Below are 17,663 nucleotides of genomic sequence, written 5' to 3'. Positions count from 1 at the left end.
GTAGAAATGAAAATAGTTTCCTCTTTTTAATGAATAGCCTCTAGCCCCCAGCTCAGATCACTTTAACACTTGTCTTTATTGTCTCCAAATTCAACTAACTGATGTTTTTGATCCTGGGTTGCTCCTATTTCTCATCCATGCTCTACACTTCCACTCTTTTTAACAAAGCAGAAACCTCACCTACCTAGCGTGGCTTACAGGAAATTGAGATTACCCTAGTTTCACTTTGGATTGCTTGTTTTTAACCTATAACAGTTTGTAATGATGTCACTTTTATTTCAGACACGCTTAGAACATACTCCTTAAGACTATGGTTTGTTGAACTTCAAAATATAAAGTAATAAAGGTTACTTGTTATTTGGTTATCATAGTGATACATTTTGGTGATGGTTCAAATGTTAACTTGCAGATTAAAGATAACAGTGAAGAAAATCCTGCAATATGAGGTAAAGCCTTATGGCTGCAAAAGAAATCTAATAAAAAGATGAATCAAGAATACCTATAGATAGATGAAAGAGAAGAGATGTTTATCTTAGATGAAGATACATTAACTATTCTGCCAATCCAGGCTTCTGCTAATTATTTCACACATCACTTTATGCTCAATCAAAGGGAATAACCAAAGATGAGAAAGTGAACCCAAGTGGAGGCACTTCAGAGGCAATCCATCTGAGAATTTTGGGAGAAGTTTATTACTTTTCTGTTCATTCATTGGGCAAGGTCAAGAAAGCTCTTGACTTAATGTATCATCTGTCCTTGTCTTTTTATTTGAAACTTGAGCCAAAAACTACATAAATGGCTATTTTTCTTTTCTTCTCAAATCTTTTATTGTTTTCTGAGGAAAGACTGGCAAACAATACTTTAATAAAATCACAGATATCTGCTTGTTTTTTGGCCCTAAGTGTACTTTGGGGAAAGTTGCTTTCTAGAAAGTATTATTAGGGTAATTAATTTAAAGTTTTAAAAATGCCTGTCCCAAACAGGTTTCTGCTTAACGACCTTTATGATTAGCCATTCCCTGCAGAATGTGACCCACATCACTCAAAATTACTTAACATTGTTTTTAAAAATATGGTAAAAGCTAACTTCATTGTTGTATAGACTACTTTTTTTTTTTTTTTTTTTAAATACAACCATCCTACACCATTACCATTCTGGATCATGCATATTACTTAAATAAACCATGCTCTGTTGTATCTCTTTGATATGGCTCATGTCATTAATTATTTTCTGAAATGTGCTTTTTCTCTTCTCCTTCTGAAAGTATTTATTAACTCTGGAAAGACCTATCCAAATCTAACTTGAACAAAAAATCCTTCTCTAAACCACAAATTCCTGTTGTTCTAGTGTAGAATTATTAAAATAGATCATTCATTGTGCTTTAATATAATTTTTGTAAGCATTTTCCTATAAGAATGTAAACATTATTTTATAATTGAATACCATTTTGCTTTGTGTATCAAAGTTTAACCATATTAGGCTGTGTACTTCAGACCCTAACACTGTAGCCAGCATGTAGTATTAAATAACTCCTAGCTAAATAAACAGTTGAATGCATGTTGAATCTCAAATGAACTTGTATTTTGTTGATGTTCATCATATCAATATTTTTGAAGTATTTTAAACTGTGTTCCATAAATGTAGACAATCGGGATTTCATATGTGTGCATGATGTTTTAGAGTGGACGATAGGTCTTGATCTAGAAGCAAAACACGCAGTCAGGTAGTCTGCATGATATGCATGGGGTAAGGTTGTAAATACTGGATGTGTTCACTAGATGAAATGGAATCTGTCAACATCTCTATCACACAAAACTTTTTATTTACGTCTTACTCCATTGTATGTTGAAGTACACAAATTTCCACATTCTGTTGTTCTCAACACACTTGATGCCTCAGGACAAAAATAGAGAATGTCTTCAGGTGACAAAGGGACAGGAAGTAACAAATGAACAGGAAGTATCAGAAAAAATTAAACACATCAAATAATTATATTTCTTTCTAGTATATTCTCTCTTCTTTTAGCAGTAGACAGTCTTCAACTACAGCAGGAGGAGCCTCAACCAATGAGGACTGATAACAAACTACTAGGCTATGTCTCACAAACTTTCAGCAATATGGCAGGCTGCTGTATTGAAGACAAAAACATAGAAAGAAAACATCATTGTAATTTTAATGGCAAGAGAATTACAATAAAGAAGGCACATTATGTAAATATTTTCCAAGAATAAGAAGTTATTCAACTGCTCTTGTCATATAAGATTTTGAAATTTATAAAATCCTGTAGGCTGGGCTATCTTTGGTCATGTAACTGAATCTGCTCTGCTCTTCAAAACTGCTCTTCAAAAACAGAGTGGAATGTTTTAATCTAAAGTATTTAGATTTTTTAATACTCTTACATGTACGATAAATTTTGTTTATTATAAAGTCACCTTTTAAATGCATGTTTTAATTATAACATGTAATTGGCTGTATTTGAGGTTTATTTTCATAAAGCTGTTTTATGAGCTTTAATCCCTGTTATTCATGTTACCAAATTTTATTCAATGAACTGAAAAAAATATTTGGCTTTTAAATCAAATGCCTTAAAATAGAACATGTGGAAAATATAAAGTTCAATTTATTGACTGTTCATTTTAGTTACAATTAGTTGTTCACTGATTTTTTCCTCAACTCAATGTTACTGATTACATGAAATTTACTGAATCAACTTTTGTCCAAATGGATCCCCAATGAGTTAGCGAATACCTGTTTTATAATAGAAATGATGTAAACCAGACATAAGTATTAAAATGTAGGGTTTGAATTGAATTTATCTAATGTTGGTAACTATTTTCTCATCTAACATACTACATATTATTTTTTTACAATCAAAGCTAAGTATTTGCTTATAGACTGGCTAGGCATGATAGGCTGATTTTGATATTATAATCTAATGGTTGTCTATTCAAAGCAAATTTATAATAGTCCCTTTAATATAAGGAGCTTACAATATAGAGAAGAGGACAGATATTTGCAAACATTTAAAGTAAATTAATGTAATATTTTATTACTTGTGTTATGATTGAGCAAAGTAGTATCACTGGGAAAAATTAGTAAAAAATAAAAAAAAAAACCCTTCTTTTTAAAAAAGGGATCTGGAAAACATTATAGAATAATGAAATTTAAGCTCAGTCCTTTAAATGTGACTACTATTTCACTGATTTTTATTTATCCTGAAAAATGGTTGTGAAAGTTCCTAGCTTTGCTTCTTTTTATTATTTATTTATTTATTTATTTTTTATTATTATACTTTAAGTTCTAGGGTACATGTGCATAATGTGCAGGTTTGTTACATATGTATACTTGTGCCATGTTGGTGTGCTGCACCCATCAACTCGTCAGCACCCATTAACTCGTCATTTACATCAGGTATAATTCCCAATGCAATCCCTCCCCGCTCCTCCCTCCCAATGATAGGCCCCAGTGTGTGATGTTCCCCTTCCTGAGTCCAAGTGATCTCATTGTTCAACTCCCACCTATGAGTGAGAACATGCGGTGTTTGGTTTTCTGTTTTTGCCATAGTTTGCTGAGAATGATGGTTTCCAGCTGCATCCATGTCCCTACAAAGGACATGAACTCATCCTTTTTTATGGCTGCATAGTATTCCATGGTGTATATGTGCCACATTTTCTTAATCCAGTCTGTCACAGATGGACATTTGGGTTGATTCCAAGTCTTTGCTACTGTGAATAGTGATGCAATAAACATACGTGTACATGTGTCTTTATAGCAGCATGACTTATAATCCTTTGGGTATATACCCAGTAATGGGATGGCTGGGTCATATGGGACTTCTAGTTCTAGATCCTTGAGGAATCGCCATACTGTTTTCCATAATGGTTGAACTAGTTTACAATCCCACCAACAGTGTGAAAGTGTTCCTATTTGTCCACAGCCTCTCCAGCACCTGTTGTTTCCCGACTTTTTAATGATTGCCATTCAAACTGGTGTGAGATGGTATCTCATTGTGGTTTTCATTTGCATTTCTCTGATGGCCAGTGATGATGAGCATTTTTTCATGTGTCTGTTGGCTGCATAAATGTCTTCTTTTGAGAAGTGTCTGTTCATATCCTTTGCCCACTTTTTGATGGGGTTGTTTGTTTTTTTCTTGTAAATTTGTTTGAGTTCTTTGTAGGTTCTGGATATTAGCCCTTTGTCTGATGAGTAGATTACAAAAATTTTCTCCCATTCTGTGGGTTGCCTGCTCAATCTGATGGCAGTTTCTTTTGCTGTGCAGAAGCTCTTTAGTTTAATTAGATCCCATTTGTCAATTTTGGCTTTTGTTGCCATTGCTTTTGGTGTTTCAGACATGAAGTCCTTGCCCATGCCTATGTCCTGAATGGTATTACCTAGCTTTTCTTCTAGGGTTTTTATGGTATTAGGTCTAACATTTAAGTCTCTAATCCATCTTGAATTAATCTTCGTATAAGGAGTAAGGAAAGGATCCAGTTTCAGCTTTCTACTTATGGCTAGCCAATTTTCCCAGCACCATTTATTCAATAGGGAATCCTTTCCCCATTTCTTCTTTTTCTCAGATTTGTCAAAGATCAGATGGCTGTAGATGTGTGGAATTATTTCTGAGGACTCTGTTCTGTTCCATTGGTCTATATCTCTGTTTTGGTACCAGTACCATGCTGTTTTGGTTACTGTAGCCTTGTAGTATAGTTTGAAGTCTGGTAGCATGATGCCTCCAGCTTTGTTCTTTTGACTTAGGATTGTCTTGGCAATGCGGGCTCTTTTTTGGTTCCATATGAACTTTAAAGCAGTTTTTTCCAATTCTGTGAAGAAATGCATTGGTAGCTTGATGGGGATGGCATTGAATCTATAAATGACCTTGGGCAGTATGGCCATTTTCACGATATTGATTCTTCCTATCCATGAGCATGGTATGTTCTTCCATTTGTTTGTGTCCTCTTTTATTTCGCTGAGCAGTGGTTTGTAGTTCTCCCTGAAGAGGTTCTTTACATCCCTTGTAAGTTGGATTTCTAGGTATTTTATTCTCTGAAGCAATTGTGAATGGAAGTTCATTCATGATTTGGCTCTCTGTTTATCTGTTACTGGTGTATAAGAATGGTTGCGATTTTTGCACATTAATTTTGTATCCTGAGACTTCGCTGAAGTTTCTTATCAACTTAAGGAGATTTTGGGCTGAGACAATGGGGTTTTCAAAATATACAATCATGTCATCTGCAAACAGGGACAATTTGACTTCTTCTTTTCCTAACTGAATACACTTTATTTCTTTCTCTGGCCTGATTGCTCTAGCCAGAACTTCCAACACTATGTTGAATAGGAGTGGTGGTGAGAGAGGGCATCCCTGTCTTGTGCCCATTTTCAAAGGGAATTTTTCCAGTTTTTGCCGATTCAGTGTGATATTGGCTGTGGGTTTGTCATAAATGGCTCTTATTATTTTGAGGTACGTTCCATCAATACCGAATTTATTGAGTGTTTTTAGCATGAAGAGCTGCTGAATTTTGTCAAAGGCCTTTTCTGAATCTATTGAGATAATCATGTGGTTTTTGTCTTTGGTTCTGTTCATATGCTGGGTTACATTTATTGATTTGCGAATGTTGAACCAGCCTTGCATCCTAGGGATGAAGCCCACTTGATCATGGTGGATAAGCTTTTTGATGTGCTGCTGGATCCGGTTTGCCAGTATTTTATTGAGGATTTTTCATCGATGTTCATCAGGGATATTGGTCTAAAATTCTCTTTTTTTGTTGTGTCTCTGCCAGGCTTTGGTATCAGGATGATGTTGGCCTCATAAAATGAGTTAGGGAGGATTCCCTCTTTTTCTGTTGATTGGAATAGTTTCAGAAGGAATGGTACCAGCTCCTCCTTGTACCTCTGCCAGAATTCAGCTGTGAATCCGTTTGGTCCTGGAAATTTTTTGGTTGGTAGGCTATTAATTATTGCCTCAATTTCGGAGCCTGCTGTTGGTCTATTCAGGGATTCAGCTTCTTCCTGGTTTAGTCTTGGGAGAGTGTAAGTGTCCAGGAAATTATCCATTTCTTCTAGATTTTCTAGTTGATTTGCGTAGAGGTGTTTATAGTATTCTCTGATGGTAGTTTGTATTTCTGTGGGGTCGGTGGTGACATCCCCTTTATCATTTTTTATTGTGTCTATTTGATTCTTCTCTCTTTTCTTCTTTATTAGTCTTGCTAGCAGTCTATCAATTTCGTTGATCTTTTCAAAAAACCAACTCCTGGATTTATTAATTTTTTGGAGGGTGTTTTGTGTCTCTATCTCCTTCAGTTCTGCTCTGATCTTAGTAATTTCTTGCCTTCTGCTAGCTTTCGAATGTGTTTGCTCTTGCTTCTCTAGTTCTTTTAATTTTGATATTAGAGTGTCAATTTTAGATCTTTCCAGCTTTCTCTTGTGGGCATTTAGTGCTCTAAATTTCCCTCTACACACTGCTTTAAATGTGTCCCAGAGATTCTGGTATGCTGTATCTTTGTTCTCATTGGTTTCAAAGAACATCTTTATTTCTGCCTTCATTTCGTTATGTACCCAGTAGTCATTCAGGAGCAAGTTATTCAGTTTCCATGTAGTTGAGCGGTTTTGATTGAGTTTCTTAGTCCTGAGTTCTAGTTTGATTGCACTGTGGTCTGAGAGACAGTTTGTTATAATTTCTGTTCTTGTACATTTGCTGAGGAGTGCTTTACTTCCAACTATGTGGTTAACTTTGGGATAAGTGTGATGTGGTGCTGAGAAGAATGTATATTCTGTTGATTTGGGGTGGAGAGTTCTGTAGATGTCTATTAGGTCTGCTTGCTGCAGAGATGAGTTCAATTCCTGGATATCCTTGTTAACTTTCTGTCTTGTTGATCTGTCTAATGTTGACAGTGGGGTGTTGAAGTCTCCCATTATTATTGTATGGGAGTCTAAGTCTCTAAGGACTTGCTTTATGAATCTGGGTGCTCCTGTATTGGGTGCATTTATATTTAGGATAGTTAGCTCTTCCTGTTGAATTGATCCCTTTACCATTATGTAATGGCCTTCTTTGTCTTTTTTGATCTTTGATGGTTTAAAGTCTGTTTTATCAGAGAATAAGATTGCAACCCCTGCTTTTTTTGTTTTTGTTCTCCATTTGCTTGGTAGATCTTCCTCCATCCCTTTATTTGAGCCTATGTATGTCTCTGCATGTGAGATGGGTCTTCTGAATACAGCAAACTGATGGGTCTTGACTCTTTATCCAGTTTGCCAGTCTGTGTCTCTTAATTGGAGCATTTAGTCCATTGACATTTAAGGTTAATATTGTTATGTGTGAACTTGATCCTGCCATTATGATATTAACTGGTTATTTTGCTCGTTAGTTGATGCAGTTTCTTCCTAGCCTTGATGGTCTTTACATTTTGGCATGTTTTTGCAATGGCTGGTACCGGTTATTCCTTTCCATGTTTAGTGCTTCCTTCCGGGTCTCTTGTAAGGCAGGCCTGGTGGTGACAAAATCTCTAAGCATTTGCTTATCTGTAAAGGATTTTATTTCTCCTTCACTTATGAAACTTAGTTTGTCTGGATATGAAATTCTGGGTTGAAAATTCTTTTCTTTAAGAATGTTGAATATTGGCCCCCACTCTCTTCTGGCTTGTAGAGTTTCTGCGGAGAGATCTGCTGTTAGTTTGATGGGCTTCCCTTTGTGGGTAACCCAACCTTTCTCTCTGGCTGCCCTTAAGATTTTTTCTTTCATTTCACCTTTGGTGAATCTGGCAATTATGTGTCTTGGAGTTGCTCTTCTGGAGGAGTATCTTTGTGGTGTTCTCTGTATTTCCTGAATTTGAATGTTGGCCTGCCCTACTAGGTTGGGGAAGTTCTCCTGGATGATATCCTGAAGAGTGTTTTCCAACTTGGTTCCATTTCCCCCCTCACTTTCAGGCACCCAATCAGACGTAGATTTGGTCTTTTTACATAATCCCATACTTCTTGCAGGCTTTGTTCATTTCTTTTTCTTCTTTTTTCTTTTGGTTTCTCTTCTCGCTTCATTTCATTCATTTGATCCTCAATCGCTGATACTCTTTCTTCCAGTTGATCGAGTCGGTTACTGAAGCTTGTGCATTTGTCACGTATTTCTCATGTCATGGTTTTCATCTCTGTCAGTTCGTTTATGGCCTTCTCTGCATTAATTATTCTAGTTATCAATTCTTCCACTCTTTTTTCACGATTTTTAGTTTCTTTGCGCTGGGTACGTAATCCCTCCTTTAGCTCTGAGAAGTTTGATGGACTGAAGCCTTCATCTCTCATCTCATCAAAGTCATTCTCTGTCCAGCTTTGATTCGTTGCTGGTGATGAGCTGCATTCCTTTGGAGGGGGAGATGCACTCTTATTTTTTGAATTTCCAGCTTTTCTGCCCTGCTTTTTCCCCATCTTTGTGGTTTTATCTGCCTCTGGTCTTTGATGATGGTGACGAACTGATGGGGTTTTGGTGTGGGTGTCCTTCCTGTTTGTTAGCTTTTCTTCTAACAGTGAGGACCCTCAGCTGTAGGTCTGTTGGAGATTGCTTGAGGTCCACTCCTGACCCTGTTTGCCTGGGTTTCAGCAGCAGAGGCTGCCGAAGATAGAATATTGTTAAACAGCGAGTGTACCTGTCTGATTTTTGCTTTGGAAGCTTCCTCTCAGGGGTATACTCCACCCTGTGAGGTGTGGGGTGTCGCCCTGCCCCTAGTGGGGGATGTCTCCCAGTTAGGCTACTCAAGGGTCAGGGACCTACTTGAGCAGGCAGTCTGTCAGTTCTCAGATCCCAACCTCCGTGTTGGGAGATCCACTGCTCTCTTCAAAGCTGTCAGACAGAGTCGTTTGCGGCTGCAGAGGTTTCTGCTGCTTTGTTGTTGTTGTTGTTTAGCTGTGTCCTGTCCCCAGAGGTGGAGTCTACAGAGACAGGCAGGGCTCCTTGAGCTGCTGTGAGCTCCACCTAGTTCGAGCTTCCCAGTGGCTTTGTTTATCTACTTAAGCCTCAGCAATGGTGGGCACCCCTCCCCCAGCCTCGCTGCTGCCTTGCCCTTAGATCACAGACTGCTGTGCTAACAATGAGGGAGGCTCCGGTGGGCATGGGGCCCTCCCGGCCAGGTGTGGGATATAATCTCCTGGTGTGCCCGTTTGCTAAGACCCTTGGTACAGCGCAGTATTGGGATGGGAGTTACTCGATTTTCCAGGTGTTGTGTGTCTCAGTTCCCCTGGCTAGGAAAAGGGATTCCCTTCCCCCTTGCACTTCCCAGGTGAGGCGATGCCTCGCCCTGCTTCAGCTGTTGCTGGTCGGGCTGCAGCAGCTGACCAGCACCGATTGTCCGGCACTCCCTAGTGAGATGAACCCAGTACCTCAGTTGAAAATGCAGAAATCACCTGTCTTCTGTGTCGCTTGCGCTGGGAGCTGGAGACTGGAGCTGTTCCTATTTGGCCATCTTGCTCCGCCCCGTGACTACTATTTCAATAGGTGGAAACAGAGTATTAATTGGGGAATTCGTGGTGAGGAGAATAGAAAAAGCATAGATGGAGAAGAAAGTCAAGTGTATGTTATCCATATCACACATGGAGCAGGACTGTATGTAAATATGAACTTACAGGTGTTCTTAAAACAACATTTCTTTGCATATTAAAAATTACTTCATAATTTCTTTTAAATATTAATATTTGACTTATTAACATTACAACTTTTAAAAGTGAATTTTTTCCAAATGTTTGATATTAACTTATAAATTATTTTAATTTATAAATTTCAGCATATTTTGACTGAAATGGAGTGCAATTTCCTGATCACAGCTCACTGCAGCCTCAAACTTCTGGGCTCAGTCACACTCCCAACTTTCCCTCCAGAGTAGCTGGGGCTACAGATGCCTACCATTATGCCCAGCTAATATTTCCATTAAATGTGCTTCAATTGCCTGACTACCAAAACCTTCCCAAGTAAGTGTTAGCTTTATCAATATAAGGGGCCCTTATAGTCTTAAATACTGCAATAACATTATATATTTGTGAAATAAATAGCTCCATTTTATTCACAATCAAAATTGTAATTCAAATCACAATTACAGTAGATTGTCTCATTGGCTGAAGTTACTAGATTAAACAAGCGATCACGTTGAAGTGTTTCCTGATGCTGGTGTTACCACTAAGGAACTTTCTCAATGCATTGCACTAACTGGAGGTGCTGCACTGGTTGCTGATTATGGTCATGATGGAACAAAGACAGATGACTTCAGAGGGTTTTGTGGTCACAAGTTTCATGATGTCTTAATTGCCCCAGGAATAGCAGATCTAACAGCTAATGTGGACTTCAGTTATTTGCAAAGAATGGCACAGGGAAAAGTAGCGTCTCTGGGCCCAATAAAACAACACACATTTAAAAAAAATATGGGTATTGATGTCCAGCCGAAGGTTCTTTTAGATAAATCAAGTGAGACATCAATGAGACAGCAATTACTTCAAGGATATGATATGTTAACGAATCCGAAGAAGACAGGAGAAAGATGGAACATTTTTGGCTTGCTACTTCATCAGAGACTTCAAGGTGGAAGGAATCGGATGAATGTATGTCAGTCAAAACCCTATGCATCTCCTGTAGCTGGGTTTAGTGACCTTGTTTGGCAGTTATATCTCAGCTTGGATATTTTACCCTTTGGTCTGCCCAAGAAATCAAAACAAAGGAAACACATTTCATACATTGCAGGTAAAAAAAGAAACACAAAATACACAAAATATCAAAATGTTGTTTTGATTTTTTTTCCCCTATATTTAACTCTAAATTTCTTTAGGTTAGAAAGACTTTGCCTATGTTGAAGTGCTTTCCCCAGAAAACATTGACCAATAACTTTACAGTGGAACTTTCATATGTAATCAGAGATAATCTTCAGCTCTCCATTCTGTACTCCCACCCAGACACATAATGGATTCTTACCTACATTTATGACCACTATAACAGAAACTTCATAACTTATTTACAGGAATTAATCATAAAGTTCATATCCTCAGATCCATATTACATAATTACTTAAGTATTCTCTACTCGAAGATGTCCAAAAACCCTTGCTGGATATTTAAATAACTGAAGGAATGAATACGATAAGGAATAAAAGATAAAAAATCATCAAGAAGCCAATATCTAGACATAGGTATTTCATATCAACACTTTTCTTCCTCTTTTGTGTTCCATAGCAATGAGAGTCTATTTGGTCCAATGTCAGTTATAAGACATTGCTTTGTTTTTCTACTTATGATTTTTAATACCATCTCAATTGCAATATAGTTATATTTTTTCTTTCTGGTCCTTTTAATTTTACCAAAGTACTATGCATAGGATTGGTGCTTAATATACACTGTAATATTGTTCTTTATCCAACAATATGAACAAATTTAATGCTTTTTAAAATTTCCATTAAATAGTAATATGTTTTCTCCATGGAGATATTGTTTACATTAGGAATAAGTCATAAGTAAGATAATCACACAGTCTGAAAAGAAGACTGTGACCTGTATTATAAAAATCTGTCAGAATTAACAATACTCTAATGCTTCTAAGAGATATGCATTCTATGTCATTTTAATTATTCTAATATTTTTAAATTATACAATAAGAATTATGTGAGTATCATTAGAGGAGAAGCACTTAGACTGTAATAAGATTTAATTCACTGATTTATATCTACTTTTGTGTCTTGCTGTTGTTGAACAGGCTTTATATTGGCTAACCTGCACATCCTAGAAGAAACTGATCTTTCAGTTATTTTCCACATCAGCACATGACAATTAGTGAAATGAGTTCAGGCTTTTAAAAATAGCAGATGTTGAATATTTATAGAGAGTTACTTTGGTTTATTTTATAAAATTTTGTACACGAATTTTAGATTCAAATGTAAAAGAATGTCTGAAATGAGTAATTGCACATGCCAAATAGGTTTTTTATATATTTCAGGGTTATGATTATCGGAAGTCACTTCTTACTTTGATTAATTGGAACTCAGTAAGATGTAAGGCAAATTACCTTGAAAGATAAAATCCAAGTGATCATACATAAATGTATCATGTGGTGTCAAATAAAACTTCAATAAATACAAGGTGGCAGAAACAAAACTTATGTAAATTATTCATCCATAAAATCTGCATTAGCTAGTTTGTAAAGAAAATATATTTATCCCAAATGACACTATTGCTAAGCTACATGGCTTAGATGAGGAAAATTAAATCCAGAAATCTCTCTTATAAATGTACTCAGAAATATAACACTTCTGTAACAAGAATTGAATTTTGCTCATTTGTTTTACTCAGCAAAATAAAAGAAACATTTATAATTTTACAATAATGCTGTTTTAAATTTCAGGCATTTATTTATTTAAAAAATTAAATTACTAATCAGTGAAAACTATATTTATGAATATTTTAAAAACTAGGTTTTGTAATATTACCTCAAATTTTTATGGTAATGCACAGTTCATGGTGTCTTTTTCCAGCTATTGAAAACATTAATGTAACTTTGCTGTTAATATTAACAGGTGAGAAGAATAACATATTTACTAATTAGATTTAATTTGATATTTTACTGCTAAGCACTATGTCTTTTTATTTTCTAAGTTTTCAACAATAGACTCTCATTCCTCCAATAATATTTTGGCAACAGAAGTATGTTTGAAACTCCCAATATATTAAGATTTCTTGAATATTCCCTTTTATGGTTAAGTATGAAGATAAGTAATTATATTCTTGTGCTTACTTACACTCATCAGGAAGTTGTGAGATGACTTGGTTTATGTTTATTTGTTATAAAGAACAATTCATTATTTGCTTATAAAGAGTATAATTAATATCTTATTTAGTGACAGTTTCATTTTTCTCCCACTGGTTTGAATTACACATTCTAATGATTGTCGGTGAGAGGAACTTCCTCATATCGTTTCTACCTATGAAGTGTATTATTTCATGGCCAAGGCAGTCATACACAGGTTTGGCTACATAATTTGTGGGGTTCAATTCAAAATGAAAATGTGGGGTCTTTTGTTGCAAATTATTAAGAATTCCAAAATGGCAGCAGCACAGCATTAAACCAAGAGCAGATCCATGTGAGCATGGTACCCTGTGCAACTGGACAGGTCATAGGTCCATGAAGTCAGCCCCATAGACACACTGTGACATAATCAATGTATTGTAGCATTGGAGAATATGGCCTCCTGAGCCACATGACTAGGTTTTAATTCTACATTATCAATTCTTTAACTGTTAGACTTTAGTAAGTTACTTAAATGCTCTCTGCCTCAGTGGTTTTATCTTCATCAAATAATGATTATAGTATGTAATTTATGAGATTATTTTGAGGAATGAATACTATATGTAAAAGGTCAAGGAATAACATCTGACATGAGTAAGCTATCAATAATATTAGGTAGTATTAGTTTATATGAAGTGGTTATTTTTAATAGATACAACTGGTGAATCAACTCATGTAGATCATCCTTTTTCATGCTATTTCCATGAGATAACATCCTATATTTGGCACGCTTTTTGTTGCTTTTTTTTTTTTTTTTTAAACAAATTCTTGCTCTGTCACCCAGGCTAGAGTGCAGTGGCTCAGTCAATTATGGATAACTGCAGCCTCAACCTCCAAGATTCAAGCAATACTCCTCCCTCAGCCCCCTGAGGAGCTGGGACTATAGGCACATGCCACCATGGCTGGCTAATTTTCACATTTTTGTAGAGACATGCATTTTTGCACATTGTCTGACTGGTCTTGAACTCCTAGACTGAAGCCATCCACCTGCCTTGGCCTCCCAAAGTGCTAGGATTATTTCTTGCAATTTTGAAGACTATTATTGTGAGAGAAGATAAGAGGATACAACTCTGGTTCCCAAATGTACATTCTCCCAGGTTTATACTACTCTGGCATTTAATTTAAAGGGCAAAATTAAGATCAATCTATTATCCATCTGATACTTCTGTAAATCCAATGGACATTACAATCTGGATTTTATAAGCCAGTTTTGACTTAATTTTGCTATTTTGAAAATATGATTAAAGGTACAATTATATAAGGTCTATAATTTATATTCAAATATTTCAGAATTGACCATGTTAAATCAATGTATGTGCATTTGTGTTAATCTAGACACTATGGGGATCTATTTGACATATTCCTGCAATCATTTTCCCCAGGGGGTCAGCTAACATTTAAAGTTAGGAAGTCCATACTGCAGAAGTAAATTCACCAAGCATTTCTAACATCTACATTTTGTCTACGGCCATACCACCCTGAATGCACCTGATCTCGTCTAACATCTACATCTTGACTCAACATCAGGAGCTTTACTGAATGTTGAGTAAATTAGCATAATGAATGTTAAAAATGGATCCCCATTAATGAAATTACTAGTGTTCAAGCTGTTTTATTTAAAATAGTTCCTACAACCTTCACACTTTTGTATGGTCAAGGCATAAGAATCAAGTGAAACCTTGCCCTGTAGACTAAGGGATAGCATCCTCCATTTGACTTTAACTGGTTCTGAGCTGACTTATTGGTTCCAAGAATACCTTTTATCACCTCAGACTGCCTGATTATTTAGTCTAACCCTACTTGTAGAATCAGGTGAATTTTTCAATGATAGTACCTGTGTTAGGCCATTCTTGCGTTGCCATAAAGAAACACTTTAGGGAGCTTTCACTCATGATGGAAGGTGAAGAGGCAGCAGCCACATTACATGGTGAAAGAAGGAGCAAGAGAGAGAGATGGGAAGGTGCCAGACACTTTTAAACAATTGGAACTCTGAAAACTCACTCACTATTGTGAGAACAGCACCAAGAGGGTGGTACTAAACCATTCATGAGAAATCTGCCCCCATGATCCAATCACCTCCCACCAATCCCCACCCCCCTCCAAAATTGGTGATTACATTTTAACGTGAGGTTTGGGCGAACCAATATTCAACTTACATCACTCCACGTTTGGTCCCCAAATCTCATGTTCTTCTCACATTGCAAAATAGAATCATCAGCATCACTGAAATGTCGAAAGCCAAAGTCTCATCTGAGATTAGTTTCTTCCATTTATGAACCAGGAAAACCAAAACAAGTTACTTCCAAGATACAATGGGGGTACAGGCATTGGATAAGCATTTTTATTCCAAAAGGGAGAAATTGGCCAAAAGAAAGGGGTAACAGGCCACATACAAGTTCAAAACCTAGCAAGGACAGTCATTACATCTTAAAGCTCCAAAATAATCTCATTTGACTCCATGTCCCACGTCCAGGGCCCACTGGTGCAAGGGTGAGCTCCCAAGGTCTTGGGAAGCTCTACCTCTGTGGCTTTGCAGAGTACAGGTCCTGCGGCTGCTCACATGGGTTAGAGTTGAGTACCCGTGGCTTTTCCAGGTACAGGGTGCAAGCTACCAGTGAATCTATCATTCTGGGGTCTGACGGGTGGCAGCCCCCTTCCTATAACTCCACCAGGCAGTGCCCCAGTGGGGACTCTGTGTGTTACCTCCAACACAACATTTGCCCTTGACACTGCCTTACTGGAAGTTCTCTGTGAGGGTTCTGTCCCTGCAGAGAATGCTGCCTGGGCACATAGGCTTTCTCACACATCTTCTGAAATCTGAGCAGAGGCTATCAGGCTTCCTCTTGCACTCAGCGAACTTGCAGGCTTAAGACCACCTCAAAGCCGTCAAGACTTACAGCTTGTACCCTCCAGATTTGCCATCCCAAGCTGTACATGGCCCTTTGAGTCAAAGCTGTCAGAGGGGCCTGGATGCGAGAAGCCTACCAACGTAGTGCAGGTCAGTGACACTCCTTGTCTAGCCTACAAAACTATTCTTTAGACCTAAGCCTCTGGACCTGTAATGGGGCGGCGGGGGGCTGCCTCAAAGATCTCTGAAATGTCTTCAAGGCCATTTTACCATAGTCTTCGCTATTCACACTTTGCTACTTTTTAGTTATGCTCATATCTCTAGCAAGTGGTTATTCCATAACACGTTTAGATTTTTCTTGTTTTTTTTTTTTTTTTCTCTTTCTTTGCCACATGACTAGGCTGCAAGTTTTCCAAATTTTTATACTCTGCTCTTTCTTTAATTATAACTTCCAACTTTAAGTCATTTCTTTGCTCCCGTATCTGAGATAGGTTGTTAGAAGCAACCAGGTTACATCTTAAATGTTTTGCTGCTTAGAAATTTCTTCTGCCAGGTACCCTAAGTCATTGCTCTTAAGTTTAAACTTTCACAGATCCCTAGAACATGAACAAAATATAGCCAAGTTCTTTGCTATGGCATAACAAGGGTGACCTTTGATCTAGTTCCCAATAAGTTCCTAATTTTCGTCTGAGACCTCATCAGCCTGGACTTCACTCTCCACATCACTATCAGCATTTTGGTCACAACAATTTAACCAGTTTCTAAGAAGTGCCAAAATTTCCCTTATTTTTCCATCTTCTTTTGAGTCCTACAAACTTCCAACCTCTGCCCGTTATCCAGTTTTTGTTTGTTTGTTTGTTTTGTTTTATTTATTTTATTTTTTTTGAGACAGAATCTGTCTCTGTTACCCAGGCTGGAGTGCAGTGGTGCAATCTTGGCTCACTGCAAGCTCTGCCTCCTGGGTTCACGCCATTCTCCTGCCTCAGCCTCCTGAGTAGCTGGTACCACAGGTGCCCACCACCACACCCAGATAATTTTTTGTATTTTTTAGTAGAGATGGGGTTTCACCATGTTAGCCAGGATGGTCTCTATCTCCTGAACTCATGATCCACCCTCCTTGGCCTCCCAAAGTGCTGGGATTACAGGTGTGAGTCACCGTGCCCAGCCCTGTTATCCAGTTTCTAAGCTGCTTACACATTATCAGGTATCTTTATAGCAATGCTTCATTACTCAGTACCAATTTTCTGTGTTAGACTATTCTTACATTGCCCCTATGAGATTTGGGGGGAACAAAATTCCAAACTATCTTAGTGCTTTTGGGTACCACAGGGGAAAAACAGCTGACATTCACCCCAGATGACAGATTTAGATATAAAAATGTTACTGCTTATCTTATGAATGTATATAGTATGGCAAAATTGAAACTGAGGTTCCTTCCTTTTAGACTGGTAATGAGCCATCTCCAACCTACCTCTAATGATTAACAACTACCAAATCTTAAAAACAAAAGCTTAATATTTGTGCATAATTAATTTAAAATAATCACTTTGCAACAATTACTACAAAAAATAACATTTCAACTTCCTTTTAGGATTCCATATGAATACAGTCAAAATTCAGAGAAAAAAATAGAACACATTTCCTAAGTATTAATTAAGAAAAAAGATAATCATATTTTTATTACTACAGATGGGAAGAAAATTAACAAGTAAGTTACAATGCTCCAGGTCCTTTAATTATATAACCTCACTTTATTTTTATATTAACCTTAAAATCTTACTTTAATTTTATTTTATTAATGAGGAAAATGAGGCTAAGAGATGTTAAATATCCTAGCCACAGCCCTATGATCAATAAATACTGTAACTAGGATTCAAACCTGGTACACATAACACCAAATCTATAGGTTTTATTTTTGTTTTGTTTTGTTTTCTTGTTTTTACTCACCATGATTTACCTACCATTGAGATATATAAGAATAATTATGAGAATAATCCTTGAAGAAATATAAGCCTTGTTATAATT

The 17,663-nt window shown here is 37.0% G+C and overlaps 1 pseudogene; it reads left to right on the top strand.

The window, feature by feature from the left end:
- The first annotated feature begins 441 nt into the window (after positions 1-441).
- On the top strand, positions 442-11,775 carry LOC104678462 (annotated as a pseudogene).
- The last annotated feature ends 5,888 nt before the right edge of the window (positions 11,776-17,663 follow it).

This window comes from Rhinopithecus roxellana, chromosome 9 (assembly GCF_007565055.1).
Source record: "Rhinopithecus roxellana isolate Shanxi Qingling chromosome 9, ASM756505v1, whole genome shotgun sequence".
Lineage (NCBI taxonomy): Eukaryota > Metazoa > Chordata > Mammalia > Primates > Cercopithecidae > Rhinopithecus > Rhinopithecus roxellana.
The sequence above is the reverse complement of the archived record's forward strand: the minus strand, read 5'-3'. Positions and strand labels throughout refer to the sequence as shown.